Source organism: Myiozetetes cayanensis, unplaced genomic scaffold (assembly GCF_022539395.1).
Source record: "Myiozetetes cayanensis isolate MyiCay16 unplaced genomic scaffold, myiCay2020 scf2-11, whole genome shotgun sequence".
Taxonomy (NCBI): Eukaryota; Metazoa; Chordata; class Aves; order Passeriformes; family Tyrannidae; genus Myiozetetes; species Myiozetetes cayanensis.
This window is the reverse complement of record NW_026087411.1, coordinates 54,671,176-54,685,984: the sequence shown is the minus strand read 5'-3', so window position 1 is coordinate 54,685,984 and position 14,809 is coordinate 54,671,176. Positions and strand designations below refer to the sequence as shown.

The 14,809-nt window shown below is 39.9% G+C and overlaps 1 protein-coding gene across 8 annotated transcripts in view; it reads right to left on the bottom strand.

Annotated features, from left to right (window-relative positions):
* The window catches only part of HIVEP2 (HIVEP zinc finger 2), a 139,973-nt gene that overhangs the window by 62,219 nt on the left and 62,945 nt on the right, over positions 1 to 14,809 (bottom strand). For 3 of the 8 annotated variants that reach the window (XM_050316836.1, XM_050316834.1, XM_050316840.1), the window contains 2 exons: positions 14,056 to 14,117; positions 12,886 to 12,947 (listed from right to left, as the gene is read on the bottom strand). The exons of 2 other annotated variants lie outside the window; for them this stretch is intronic. The gene's annotated coding sequence lies outside the window, so the exon portion shown is untranslated. The remainder of the gene's footprint in view (positions 1 to 12,885; positions 12,948 to 14,055; positions 14,118 to 14,809) is intronic. 3 more of the 8 variants (XM_050316835.1, XM_050316832.1, XM_050316837.1) reach the window with 1 other exon arrangement.

Sequence of the window (14,809 nt, the reverse complement as noted above, 5' to 3'; positions counted from 1 at the left end):
AGCAGTGTTCTTATAGATTATTTTGGCAGCTTTTCTAACAGAATTTTAGTATAGTTTTGATAACATGCAAGTATGGGAAAGGATTTCCACATTGGCCAAAGAAACAGTTGTGGCAAGACTACCTATTTTTAACACAGTTTATTCCTAGCACTAGTTCAGACACAGTATTTTCTCTCCCATCTGTTGACACAGTTGTTTTGTTTCTCTAAAGACACAGTTGTCTGTCTCTTGGAGAAAAAAAAAAGAAAAAACAACACCATGAATAATTGCAGAGAAAAACAGAAGAGCGAAACCCAATCAAACAGTGATCTGGTCAAAAGGTAATGCTGGCAAAGCTTTATCACTGAAATATATAGCAGTTCTTCACATCCCTCTTAAAATTTACATCAGGTTTTGCCTTCTCTGATATTTTAATTGTGACTGTGAATTTTTAAAATTCAAATCTGGTATATTCAACAACTAACTAAGGTGGTTTATTGATCTAAGAAGTCTGACTGCAAACCTGCCATCAGGGCAATGTACCGGTCTGTTTGTGAGGAGTGCAGATACAGAGCAAGATGCAAACACTTTCTTTAATAAAGGAAGGAAAATGTAATGAGAGAACCAAAGGGAAAAAAATAAACCCCAAAGACTGATACAAATTCAACTGGTAAAACAGGACAAACATTAAGCAATCCTTCTGATAGTCGGGTTGCCAGACTGTTTTCTCTGATTTTGAATGATAATTCTTTTTCCTCGTTGGATGGCTGTAGTTCATGGTTATGATCTTCCAGGCAATCTGAAAACCTTATCTCCTCTCAAAGGCATTTCAGGCAGCTTGAGAGTTTGTAGGTGGAAGCAAATAAAACTGAAGCATTGCTAAGGTAGGACCTCTGCAGATAACAAAAGCAGCTCTGTTCTTGTAGGACAGCCTATTTGCTGGGAAAGTTGCAATATGAAAACCTGATATATTAAAGGTCAAGACTCCAATACAGAGCAGACTCATCTGTATTGTGTTTTAATTTCTTTTTATGCCGAGAGGTGTCTAGGGTCCTGCAGAGGTGACAGAAAGATAAATCATGCATGACAAACTGGAATCGAAGACAAGGCTGTATCCAGAATAGGATAGCTCTGCTAGTGCAGCTGTCCTAGCAAACTGTACTGACAGTGTTCCCAGCATAGCCTTCCTTTGTACTAGCAAAATCATGTTATTTGCTGGCACAGCTTTTTCGTGAGGTTCCTCTTCCCTCATCCAACAAGCTAGAAGTGTTTCAGTAAAAGTTTGTCCTAAGTGTATCCACAGTGAGAGCTTTTGTGTGTGTCAGTCATGGATCAAGTTAAGAATCATGCCTCTTTACACCTGTGGCCAAGACAGCTATGACAGGAAAAATCTGTAAAATAGGCATGTTCTTCCTTTGACTGGAGTGAGAAGTTCTTTGTAAAGGCTTCAATACTGGCTGCTGCCCCTGCTGGGAATCCTACCTTCTCATGCACTTCTGGAGAAATTAAGAGATAAAATGTCTCACCACACATGCCATGATCAGAAGGGTTATGGTTTCCACAAGCAAAAGAAATCTCCACTTGCCTGTGACTGATCCCAGCTCCTGCTCCATCTCTCTTTTGTAGAAGGCTCAGCCACCTGCCCTGCCCATGTCAGCCAGGCTCAGCCCAGGCTGAGCACCCTTGCCCAGAGCCACGGGAAGGGGGAAGCAGAAAGCAGTGGGTGTGGTGCTGCTGCCTGCTGCAGGCACAGCCTTCTCCCAGGATGGAGAAGGACCACCATATCCAGCAACACGGGGTAATATTATGCCAAACCAAGTGCCTGGGACTATGTGGGCAGAAAACAACCAAATTCACCAAGATGATGAAAACCACAGCTGATTTAAGATGTATTTTTAAAATAATTTTAAAGCTTTAAAAAGCTTCCAGGAGGTGTGTGAGAAGATATTTTCCGGGTGTGCTATATGGTATTACCTGCTGGTCACAATCACCCACGTGATTTAAGATTTTAAGACTGTTGCCTATGATTTTCATAAGAGAATGGGCAATGACTTGAACATGCCCTTGAGGAAATTAAGATCAGCAAAGGATCTGGCAGCATATTCATACATGGTTTTCAGCCTGTTAAAAGGGCTCACCTGCTTACCTGCCTTTGGTTTAGCAATGTCTACAGCTGTGGTCATTGGTCACCCAGTATTTTCTGATTTTTTTACAAGACATACAGTACCTATTTCTGGAAGGCTGGACCTAATCCAGGCTTCTATGGTTTCCACAGACAGGAAGCTTGAAGGTTTGGGATTAAAACAGCAGGAGGTTGAGAAGAAAATTGAGGACCTGGAAATAACAACTGATAGTCCTGATGTAATCATCACTAGGAACACTGCAGCTCTGAAAAATGTATTCCACAGCCTGGAGAATAACCTCAGATAAAAGGCTAGGTTTTGGAGGCCAGTGGAAAGCTCCTGCAAGGACAGCTACAAGACAGGTCCTGGTACACTTCTGCATGAGTTTCAATCACTTCTCCTCAGTATAATATACAGAAACCCACAATATAAAAGCCTGTAGCTATACAAGCTACCCCAGTGTGTCTCATTTAAAGGAAAACTGTTGCTGGCTAAGAGCTAGGACAGCTCTTCTTCCTCCAGCTATGGAAGCTGAAGGTGCTTCTGTCCCACGTGCCCCATGCTGGCTGAAGGCTCACATTTCCTACCTCATTCATTGTGGGCCCTCCACTGACCTTCCACCAAAGCCAATCCAGATGGCTTTGCCTGAAGTAAGAAACAGAGCACTTCCACAGCTCTTTCAACAATAGTGTGGTGGGGCAGTAATTTCCAGCTAGTAAGCAATGACAATCCAAGGGCAGAGAGTAATTTTTAACCTCTGTAGCCCCTTGCAAAGTCAACTCCTGTCCACTATCTGAGATCTGAAGCACAGATGAAGAGTTATAGAAAAAGCAAGATGGTAAGTTTAATTTGCTGTATCAGTACAGTACTAGCTGAAGAAATAAGCTTATCAGCAATGCTACTGAACTTAAAGCCCTAAGTAACAATTATGCATCATGTGGTACTTGGACAGAAGACTCATTACTTCAGAACAGACACACAGGTTTTATCCTGAATTTTCAGAACTCATGAATGTTGTTGTAGACAAATTACCACTCTGAATATCATTTTTGTGATAGCTAAAACAAGAAAGTCAGTATAAAATAAAGACTCCAAACAGTGTAGTAGACCAACTGCTCTCTCAACTACCTTTATTTACTATCCCCAGAAAACTCATTAAAAAGAAATATATTTTAAAGAAGAAAATTATTGACCTTTGAAACACAAATGACAATGCAGGTGAACAGAGCATCCACTAAATTTCTTTATGCCTGTATCCAAAAGCCAGGTGCCAGCTCAGACAGATACCATACTACGAAATGGCAGAAAAAGACTGGCTGACTTAAAGAGACTGGCAGGGATTAGGTAAACTTGGTTTTTAAGGGTGTTTCATATTACCGTAGGGTATCTTCAAGGCCTGGTTGCCCCAGGAACCAGACAAACAGAAAAACTGGTTTTTAAGTCACCTTTGCTTTCTCTGCTGTGTTCAGCTGAGCTTCAGGGCAACTGCAAGAAAAAGATTAAGGACTACAAGGTGGCAATTTCACTGAGACTTGTCCCTTTAAACCCTCAAGGTTTGATTCTATGATAGGGCTTCCGCTCAAAAATTAATAAAAACAGAAAAATGGTTAGAGGCCACACTGACTGTAAAAGCTCCAATCAAGCAAAAACTGCCCTATGAAAGGAGCCAAGAAAGGTGCATAGTATTTAAAAATGCTTTCAGATAACAGACTTAACACATTAGGCCCCAAAAATCTTTCTACAAGGAAAACACAATGCCACTACTAAGTAATATAAGAAATCAAGTTAAAGACTTCTCACGAAGAATAAAAGACATAGCCAACCGTAATGATCTCTCAGAAACTCGGATATAATGAATAATTTAGAAAGGTGATTAGGTAGAAAAAAAAGGACAAAACAGATCCCTACTGAATTCTACATCTCTAAAGAATTATTCAGATTCCCACTTACATGTTTCCAGAGGTTAATACCACCAATTCTCATTCAGGAAGTTACAACAGATATATTCAAATTCAGTCAACTATATCCCAGACTGGTATGGCATTGTTCTAGAACCTTTGTGACCATCAGAAACCACTTACATCATAAAAGAGCAAGTACTCAAAGAAAAGAAGCTATTTTTTTCTGTCAGGACTACTTCATGCGAGACAAGAAGATTTAGGAGACCCCAGGAAGAGGCTCCAGGCAGACTCATTACACCTGATCAACCTCACATGCCATTAGGACAAGTAAAGCACTTCTCACTGCTTCTCCAAGGAGTGCTTACTTATATACCAATCCTACAGTAGTTTCAAACATGTTTAAAGAGGATAAGTAAATGGAGTCAGAATTAACTTTGCTGGGGCTACTCCATTTCTTTCATTATGATAAGTCAAAGAAATCCTTAACTTGAACTGCAGATGTAGGTTTATGGCACCTATGTTCCAATGTCTTTCATACCATTCCATTACAACTAGTCCAACAACGAGCAATGACATCCCCAGTGGGTTTGCAGATCATCACAGAAACATGATTAGAAAACTTGATCCAAATATCATAAAAGTCAGTGGAACTTGGATTGACCCCAAAGAGAAATGATTTTCCCTGCTTTGGGTGATTAGCTATACATTATGTCGCTTCTGTAGATAAAAGTGAATCTTTGCCCATGCACTAATTTCAGTTACTTAACAATAGAGCCTACTTTTGAACAATATAGTGTAATGAAATAAAACATAACCTGGAATAGAGAAAGCATGTCTTCTGTGCCCTGGGATTAAGTAAATATTCCACTGACTACAGTCACTATTGAGTAAGACTGTCACACTATTACCTAAAGGTATGCACACACACACACACACACATGCATCAGCCTACTGATCTGTAGGTCCTCTAAACCCTTCCCTGGGAACCAGCACTGTGACAGACATTTGTAGGAAGAGAGATGTAGTTCATGTGGTCAAGTGGACACAGGTTGTATCTCACCCTTTGTATAATATTATGCTCTAAAATTTTATACATTTCCGATCTTTAAAATATGGAGACATTTCTGTGGAGAAAAAAAAAGTTTTATTCTAAGGAAGAAAACAAAATGTTTTAAGAATAGTCTAAGTATTTATAAGATATTATCATTTTAACACCAATTTCAAGGGATTGTCTTTATGACTAAAGACACCATTGAATTTATGTGATAATTACTTGGTTTTTAGACCTGCTAGAACATGCAAAGCCATACTGGTTATATTTCTAGCTTACATGCTGTTCTTAGCACAGAGAGCTTTTTTGTCAATATGGCTGTAATAATTCATATACTAACTGGAAAAAGAAGTCAATCTGACAAGAGTTGTACCTGAAGAGAACAAAAATCACAGAAACATTTGGGTTGGAAGCCACCTCTAAATGGGTCATCCTGGGTCATCTATAATAGTCACTTATCTAGTCTAGCCATGACCGACTCCACACCCTCCCATGGCAGTTTGCTCCACTGACCTAAATGTTGCATAGTAGTAACCCCTTTCCAATATCAAAAGGTCTAGCAAAGTGTTCCCTGCTGCAGCTTAACCACAGTATTATCCCCCCCTTTTCTCTTCAGTAACATATGAAAATATCATGCCCTGTTCCCATTCCAACCCTTTTGCATATATATGTGCACCTAAAGCTCTCACTTAGGCTCCCTCCAGACTCAGTGTACCTTCTCTCAAACACTCCTTGATCTTGACTTTGGGTGTATCCATCTTCCTGAAGAGTCCTGTGAATTGAGATTACATTTTGGACCTTTGATTTTGTAGGCTGAAGAGGATTTGAAATGTTTGCACCAAGTCTAGCTAGGAATTTAATTTATGAGGCTTGAAACTACAAATATGTCATTGCATGTCTACCTGCTTTAGAATGGCATTTGTTCTTTCAAATGTAATATTGCTCTCCCAAGAAAACCTTAAGAAAATCTCACTTAAAAGATCAATATTCACACTGACGCCTGGAATTTAATACTGTTGTTCTTCAGGATGTGCTCTGCAATTCCAGAGAACTTCTATCCAAACATGAACAAGGACCCTGTATAAACATACTGCACCTCCATTAGGCATTGCTCAGAGTGAAACCACATCAGCACCAAGGTTACTTGAGCATTTACACAGAGCATCTGGAGGCTGTTGAGGCCACTAAGTTCAAGTAGTAGGAACTTAAAAGCTACTTCTGATGTGCCTGGTTTGCAGTCATGGCCCATATACTTTGATTTTTAAGTAATACCCTTCACCTGATATGTGTGACACCCCTGTGCTCCCAACGCAGAGGAGGTCCATGAGCACAGGAGAAGCTGGTGGCCTCCTCATGCTTACAGGCTGAGATGCCTGGAGTGACACTTGTACTGCGTGTACAAGGCATGTGCCATTAAACACCCACCTCTCCTAACTCTACCAAAGCCTAACGCACAGCCCTCTGAGTGATGTCTGAGCAACCCGTAAAAACAGACTGGGGCGACCAAGTTCTCCATCTGTGACAGAATGCCCATGCCATTTTCAATAGCTGGCAACTACTTCCACAGCTGTGGATTTAAAATACAGTATTCATTTGGTGTACCATCATATCATAATGATATCTGGGACTTAAAATCAATTATTTGCCTGCAACATAAAACAAGTCCATTTTCCCAATGAAAATACATGCCTAAAGAGAGTGGTAAAGATGGGGGTCTCACATGTGAAGAGCAGACTTATTTTCCTCTGTTTTGACAAAACCAAAAAGATTGGTAGAGCATATCTGAACAGCTCACTCCAGTGTTATCTCTAATAGCTGCAATATAATACTCATCCAACATGTTTTCAGAATCAGTGCGAGGATGGTTTGCATTTCCTAGTTTTTCACTGTTTCAATACAGAGAGGACACTGCTACTGGGATTGCCTTTGCCTAATGTCAGCATGAGAAGCTGAAAACACAGATTACAACAGCATGGTGTGAGCAATTTCTACATTAAAGAGAGAGCTGTAAAGTCTGATACAAACAGACAAGCGTTTTGTTTTCCAACAGGCAGCTCAGAAGACAGGCTTATTGACCATAAAATTATTTATGTAATCCAACTTGCATGAAGTCATGTAAGACCCTGGTTATGCCACTACCTTTTATATATATATATTTTTTTTCATATATATATATATATATAAATATATAAAAATTTTCCTCAGATAACTGTCAAGTTACATTCCTTATATAATGCTGCTGCATTGCTAACCTGAAGCATAATGACTGTGCTCATTACAGGGTTATTATGAGTTCTGGGATGAAGAGCTGTCAATAATTTCATTTTCTCCATATAAGGTAAAACATTGTCGTTGTTGCAAAGGGAATCCCAGTTATATCTGTTTGAAACATTAATTACAGTAATAAACAGATTAAGAGAGGTAACCACAGGTCTCTCTCCAGCAAGGCACGCTAAGCCTGTATCTCAAGGGGTGTGGAGAACAGGGAAAAGGGATGCTGCAATCTCAGCTGCTGGATCAGGCCTTAGTGTACAGTCCTCTACATCCTTGTACTGAAGAATTGTACACAATATTGCACTGCTCATGGCCAAATAGATTCAATGTTTTCTGTATAAAACATATACCTATACACAGTAAATTTTCTTGATTGTTCAGCATAGCTTTTCCTTTTTTTTTTTGTCATTTTTTATGTCAATTCAGTGCAACCTTTTAAAGACTGTGAAAACAAATGGCCTTCAGCAGGGATATATCGCACCATCTCAATTTCTTCCAGAAAAAGAGCTATTGAACTGGTTCTCCAGTTTTCAGGTAAGTCAGGTCCAACTTTCAGATGCTGCCCTTAGGTTGTGATTATGTTTTGCCAATGGCTTCCTATTTAATATACTGCAAGATAAACTGATACCTGTGCAGTTAGGTTCCAAATATGTTACATTGATAATGGCAGTGAAAGTAGATAAGTAGCTAACTTCTTCCTGTCCATTTATACAGAAGGTTCTTTCTTTTTGGGCATCTTTTCTTTTAAACACCTTTGATCTAAAGGTCTTTTAAAGGCCTCACCTCTAGGGAACCAGTAAAGTGGCTTTTGTTGGTACAAGTTCTTGTAGGAAAAAAGCATAAGTGTTCCTTTCCCAGGATTCCACTTTATCCCTTACTGTCAATATCCAGTTGAGTTGCAGAGTATACAGCAGATTCTGTTCAAAACCTTTACTGGTGTTTGTCCTGGTTTGTTACTGATGTTTGCCTGCATTTCTATTCCCAAACACCAGCCAGGCCTTGTTCACTGCAGACTGATAGATCAGTAGGAGACCATGAACCATTGCAATGCTCCCAGCAGCTGCCTCTTTGCCTGGTTTGTCTCTCTGTCCTCTAAAGCCTGTGGGCTACTTCAGTGAAGCCCAGGGCCCAGGCTGATGGATCAGATGCCCCTGCTATCTAAAAGAAAGGTTTTGATGACTACTGTTCAGGTATAAAGGTCACCAAGGCTGAAATTAAAATCCCAGAAACAACATGAAATGCAGGCAAGTCTATTTCTGCGTGTGTGTTATCAGAGCTTTTCATTTTTTAAACAAACTAGGAAAAGAGAAGAAATTCTAACTTTAGGGCTTCTGCTCCATCCAGTTCATCTGCCTGCTCCAGGCAGTTCATCTACTGCAGCAAAATACAAACCAGATATGATGAGATAGCCCTGTTTCACAAACTCACTAATATAATGCACTTCCACTTCTTAGGCTGCAGCCCACAGCCTGCCACCTTGCAGAGCCTCCTGACCCCAGTCCCGCAGGGTGAGCCAGCATTTCGTACCCTCCACTGTCAGAGAAGTAACATGGATTTACAGGTGGAGGTGGGAGAATGCTTGCAAAGAAAGAGAAAACCTTCTCATACCCACACTGTCCCTATACATCCCCAGTGTCACCCACAGCCCCTACCTCTACTGGCACCCAATCCCTTTTTCTGGGACCAGCACAGGCTTCACTTCCTCACCTGAGATTGCTGAGGAGTGACAACCAAGAGCCTGCTGCTGCACAATCCACCCCAAATCATAACTCTAAATGTAATCTTCCAATTCTACTCATGTATTTATAGGACCCTGCATGGGAACAAATTATACTTTCAAAAATATTACAGGAAAATGCTGAAAGTGATTGTCATAAAAAACCTCCATCATAATTTCATTAAAAATTAACAAAAAGAAAGCATTAGTGTTGTCCTGCCAACTGGGGGTTGGGAGTGTCTCACGTTATTAAATTGAGAAGGGCAGCAATGGAAAGCCTTTTTAGATTGGTGTTTCCATTCCTTCCTCTTTTGCTTGGTTCAGAAGTCCTGCATAATTAATACTGTAGTACTTAATAAATGCTTATGAACCTACTACCTCTCTGCTCTTTCCATTTAATTAGGTGATTGACTTCAGGCATACTATAAATTATAATGACAACTTAATTACTTTTTTAATGTGCACACTTAAAAGATTTATAAACAGGAATAGAGTACCACAGTGTACTGAAAATTAGAAATACCACGAAGAGGAGAAGAGCACAATGTAATGCCATCTAAAGTATCTCCTCAGTGTCTGAGCACCTGCAGTGACTGGGAGATAGGGTATTTAAAGTGTCTGGTACAACCCCAGAGAATTTTGTATTGCTATCCAAATGCTCATGTACGCCTCTTTTAACTTTTTGTTCTAGCATTTGCGTATCTCACTTGGCTTCATTGCAGGAATATACAAAGGTTCCAAGGACAAGTCAGGCTATGGACTTCAGCATCTCTTAGGTAAAGTGTTCACAAAAAGTGGAAGACCCTTTCTCGTCTTTGAAACAAGTCATAAAACTTCTGCATCATTTCATCATAACACAGCCACTGTTAAAATTTGCAGGGGGACAAAATCTCCTACGATACTGCAGTTGGCACAGGCAAACCGCCAAGACCATGGATTTCATCATCTCATGAGCAGACCCTTCCTAGTCAGGAGACAGAAATGTCTGAGAATATTTCACACCATCAGCACCACATACTATAACAATCCAAGTTAACTCTTCTGATATTGTTGTTATGCCATCTAGGACTCATTCCCCTGTTACTTACAGGAATTCAAAAGCTAAGACAATTGCATATATAACAAATTGAACAAGAATCAGATCCTGGCTTTCACTTCAAGCCAGTGCTCAAAAAAGTACATTTGCTAAAATAAAAATTATCTTTTTAAATTTAAATAGTTTAAGATAGTAAAAGAAAAGTTAACCTACCTAATTAACCTGCCTAAATGACCAGACATTTCCAAATCCTGTAACTGAAAACAGAGAAATCATCTCTATTTTCTACAAGTTACCTGTCATCAACAGATAGAGATGACAGCATACAGTAACATGACACTGTATGCTATACCAGTGAAAATTTCTCATGGAAAAAAGTCATTAAAATTTGGGCTAGAGGAGACACTTTCCCATCTGGGAGCTGAATCTGGTTTGGTATGACTATTCCTGCCTGTTAATTTAGCAGTATAGGATATAACTCTACTTTCTTAGCATACTTACTGGGGATGCTGGCATGTCTATAACCAGAACTGCTTACAGAGAGGGAAAATAAAAAGACTGGGCAATTCACAGTGTGCTAGAAAAATTATGGGCAATTCAGTGTTTTAAGCATCATCTCTCAACAGTGCTGAATAGTTGAAAGGGAAATTAAGTATCTCACCAAAGCAAATGCTGTGATAATTGTATCTGATTTTCCTTTTTAATACAGAAAAAAAATTAATCCCAGACGCTCATCTCATTCACTCCCAGTGAAGCTGAGTGGAAAGCAAATCAATTCCACAGCTTCTTCATGTGTCTGCCCACCTTGGCCAGCACAGAGCAGGGCCAGAAAAGCTATAGGTAAAAGACAAAACACCAGGAGGCTGAGCAGTGTGGTGAATCACAGGGAGCCACTTTGTCTGCAGCTTCCGTTCTCCGAGGAGCTGTGCAGGGCTGAAACAATGCTTCTCCTATGGAGCTGCATCTCATCTACCTCATCTACAGCCAGTGATGAATGATGGGTCAAGAGGGCAGCAGACTTTGGGTGCACAACCCTTAAATACTGTATCAAAGATGGCAAAAGGCCATGTGCTTCAATAACACAGCAAATACTTCCTTTTGCTGTATAGCAGACAAATTCCTTCCTCTCTTCTGGCTCAATCTGCAGCTTTTGGTTCACGGCTCAGAGTAAGTGCAAGTTCTATATTTGCAAAAGATACATGTAAAAAAGCTGCGTTTTTATTCCTGAGACCATTCAACTGTAAACATTCTCACAGAAATGCTTTCATAAATATGTAGTTCTAGGGATTTATGGGGTTTATAGACAGTAAAAGAAGGCACATTTCACTCATTTTAAAAAGTGAAACTGCATAGTAAGAATTGAAAAAATTGTAAAACTGTGTAACTCATCCAGACTTCATACTGGGGTTCTTCTTCTGAAAGAAAAATTTACTGACTTCATAGAAATGAAAAGTTCCATAAAAATAGGAATTTTGTTCCTGGTTTAAATGAAGAGTAATGAAAGTAATAGGCCTTGTGATATAAGAAAACACTCTATTACTAACAGTTTGATGGTGTTGTGGTACCCAATTTAACAAGACATGTAAGATGAGTTGGAATACCTTCATGACATCAAAATATCTTTATGCAAAATAAAACTGAAGCAATATTGAAAATGTTCTGAAGTAAGGTATCTTACTGCCTAAGAGTTGTCAAGTGTTTGTCCCAGCTTAGAGAAGAAATATTTTAGAACCTTCTGCCATTTAAATTTTCATTCAACCAGTTTTGTCTTCTGTTCCTCCTTAGCTGCTTCTCTGTCTATTTCTCTAGATGTCTTTAAAACTGCTCTGAATTTGACAACATAACTTAATGCTCTAATAGGACAGAAAACTGGGGGCTCATGCTTAGTTTCTAAAGGAAGTGGCACAAAGCAGTCTCCAAAAAAACCTCCAAATCAGCTGTGACCATTTCAGCTCACCAATGCATCAGCAACAGAAGACAATCACTTAGGTGCCCACCCATCCACTCAGCACCAGAAGCCAAGGTAACCTTGCAATTTTGGAATCATTGCTTAATGGCAACGGCACTTAATACTGGAATATAACTTTCCCATTTTGGAGACTTTGAGGATTTGGTTCACATCAAAATGCTGAAGCGACCAGTGAGGGTTTTCTAGGAGTGCCATGTGGGCAGTGAGGCAGCGAGCTGTGCCATCCCACCACCCATCTTGCAGTGACACGGTAAACCTGCAGCTTTAGCCTCCAGATGCTTTAGAGCAGGAGAAATGGGTAGTTTCCGTCCCAAAGATTTCATACTATTTTACACTGCAGCAATGGATTTGCATAATTTCAATCAAATGATGCATTACAAATCTCACCATAGATTCTGAACTTAAAGACTTCAAGACTGAGCAAAATAAATGGTCCATATGCTCAGAAAATGGAAGGTCTCGGGGCAGAGGTTATCTCAGCTTTCTTATAGCCCTACTGAACAGATTACAAGCAGGCCTGTCATCTCTACTTCAGTCAAGTGTAAATTTCAGATTAAAAACTAAGTGATTTTAATTGATAGCCATAATGTGTACTGAAAAGCTTCTAAAGCAATAATAGCTTTTCCACAACCACTGCCACACAGAAAGCAAATCAGCATGTATCTCTCCCTCTGAATATTTATTTTTGTTCCTTTGTCAGAGTGTTAAACTAAGACTGGCACCAAACTGCATCACCCTTTTAATGCATTTTCCATCCAAACTGAGAGTCACTTGAGGAGCCACAGTGATGTCCCAGATTAAAACATATTTAATATAACTTTTCTGCTACACCCACCTTCAGTTCATGGCCCAGCACTCTGCTCCCTTTTATTCATCCAGGTGAGGAGAAGCTGACAGCTGGGGGAGGGAAGAGATTGGGAGCCATATGGAGCTAGAGTCAATTTTCAGTAGGTATTTGTGATAAAGAGATAAATGCTGGCATGCATAAATTCATATTTTATCAATACCTATTTTGGTACTTACTGAAAGAGTAATTTATTCCAAAAAAGGCTTTTAAAGGCAAACACCAGTTTAAAGAAAATTCCATTCCTGATTTATTTCTTGCCATAACAAATCCAGGATCCCGATGGCATGAAGCAGGAGGGAGGAGCCCACTCGCTGGGTTTATCTCCCAAAGTTAAAAGGGAAACTGGTGCAAATAACCAAGAACCCAAGAGAGACATTCTCCAGGTCACTGCCCAAAACAATCCCCTCAGGAGCAGGGCTGCTCAAGCTGGGGTGGGTGACCAGCCTGGCACACGGAAGCATTGAGGGTCTACGTCCAAGCTATATCATGCAGAGGGCAAGCAGAGCTGACAGTTTTGCACGCAGCATATTGTAATAACAAAGGTTATCAAAATTACAAGATTTACTAGATTGGTTGACTGTAATTGCTGCACCTACAGATGTTCAGTTTCACTTCTCAGACTTATTCAAATAATCCAGCCCCCATGGGCTGCAAACCTGAGCTGCAAGTCTGAATGTGAAAGGGGATTTATTGAAGAACTGCTGGTGCATCTGACCATGACAAAGTGCTAAAAATAAAAAAGTAATGAAATGAACTGAACATTTCTGAACCCCAAATTATGTTTGGCCCAGATCCAGTGGACAAGTATGATTTCCACTGACTCCCCTATTGCAGACTTATCTCCCCAAACTGTGATCTAAGGCTACCACAAGAGCAGGACAACAGAGCAAAAGTATCTGTGAGAGTCACTTATTCCATTAGTCAGAAATCAAAAATCAAAAGAGCCACTTGAAACACTAACAGAATGCAAAAACTCATCACTTCCTTCCAGAGTAGGGCAAGAGACCTTATTTGTAATTGTTGATCAGAACAACTCTGCCGTGGCAGAAAATTTCTGGCCTCTCTTCACGGCTCTTAAATAACTCCGTGCCTGGACTTGGGCAAATGGTTTGAATTTTCTATGCTCTTTCAAAATCGTAATAAGAAACACATACCCACCTCACAGAATAGAGGCTTCATCAATGTTTCTAACTCACTCTCAGCTTCTTAAGTAGACAGTCCTGCAAAAGTGCAGAGTACCATTATTTAGATTTGATTTCCTTTTTAAAAAATTAATCCTGTCTTCCTGTCTATTACTTGGTTGGTTTTTTTAATTATTTTATTTTCCAAGTAGGAACAATCGTAGATGCAAAATCAGCATCTCAGCCCTCTGCCTAATGCCTACATGCACGTCATATTTCTTCATCTTCCACAACACATACCATGAGTCTACACACAGGTCAGTAGGACAAGCAATGCACATCCAAATCTGAATGCAGAACAAACAGAAAAAGTGGGTATTTTTAAGAACAAAACTCTTTCCTAAGAACCTCGTTTCTTCCTGGTCACACAATCTGGGTGCAATATTAAGAAATGGCTTTCTGAGGCACCGTGGTGTCTTCTGAACTACTGCCATTACCCGAGAAAACCCCAGGAAGTGGTTTGGATGAGAAGCTGGACCTGACTTGCGTAGGTATCAGCTGATGTCAGAATACACACAGCATAAAGCCCTAACAATACGGACGTTGTGAAACAAGGAATAACCTTCTGTTATCTCCTGCAGTTTGGGAAATAATTTTTAACCCAGTGACTACAGAGCTTAGGAACAAGTCAAATGGTTAATTATTCACAATTCTTCCTAATTAATCTCCATTTCAGGCCAAATCTTTGTATGCCTGTAATAACACGAAGATCTCCAGTGAGGGAAACAACA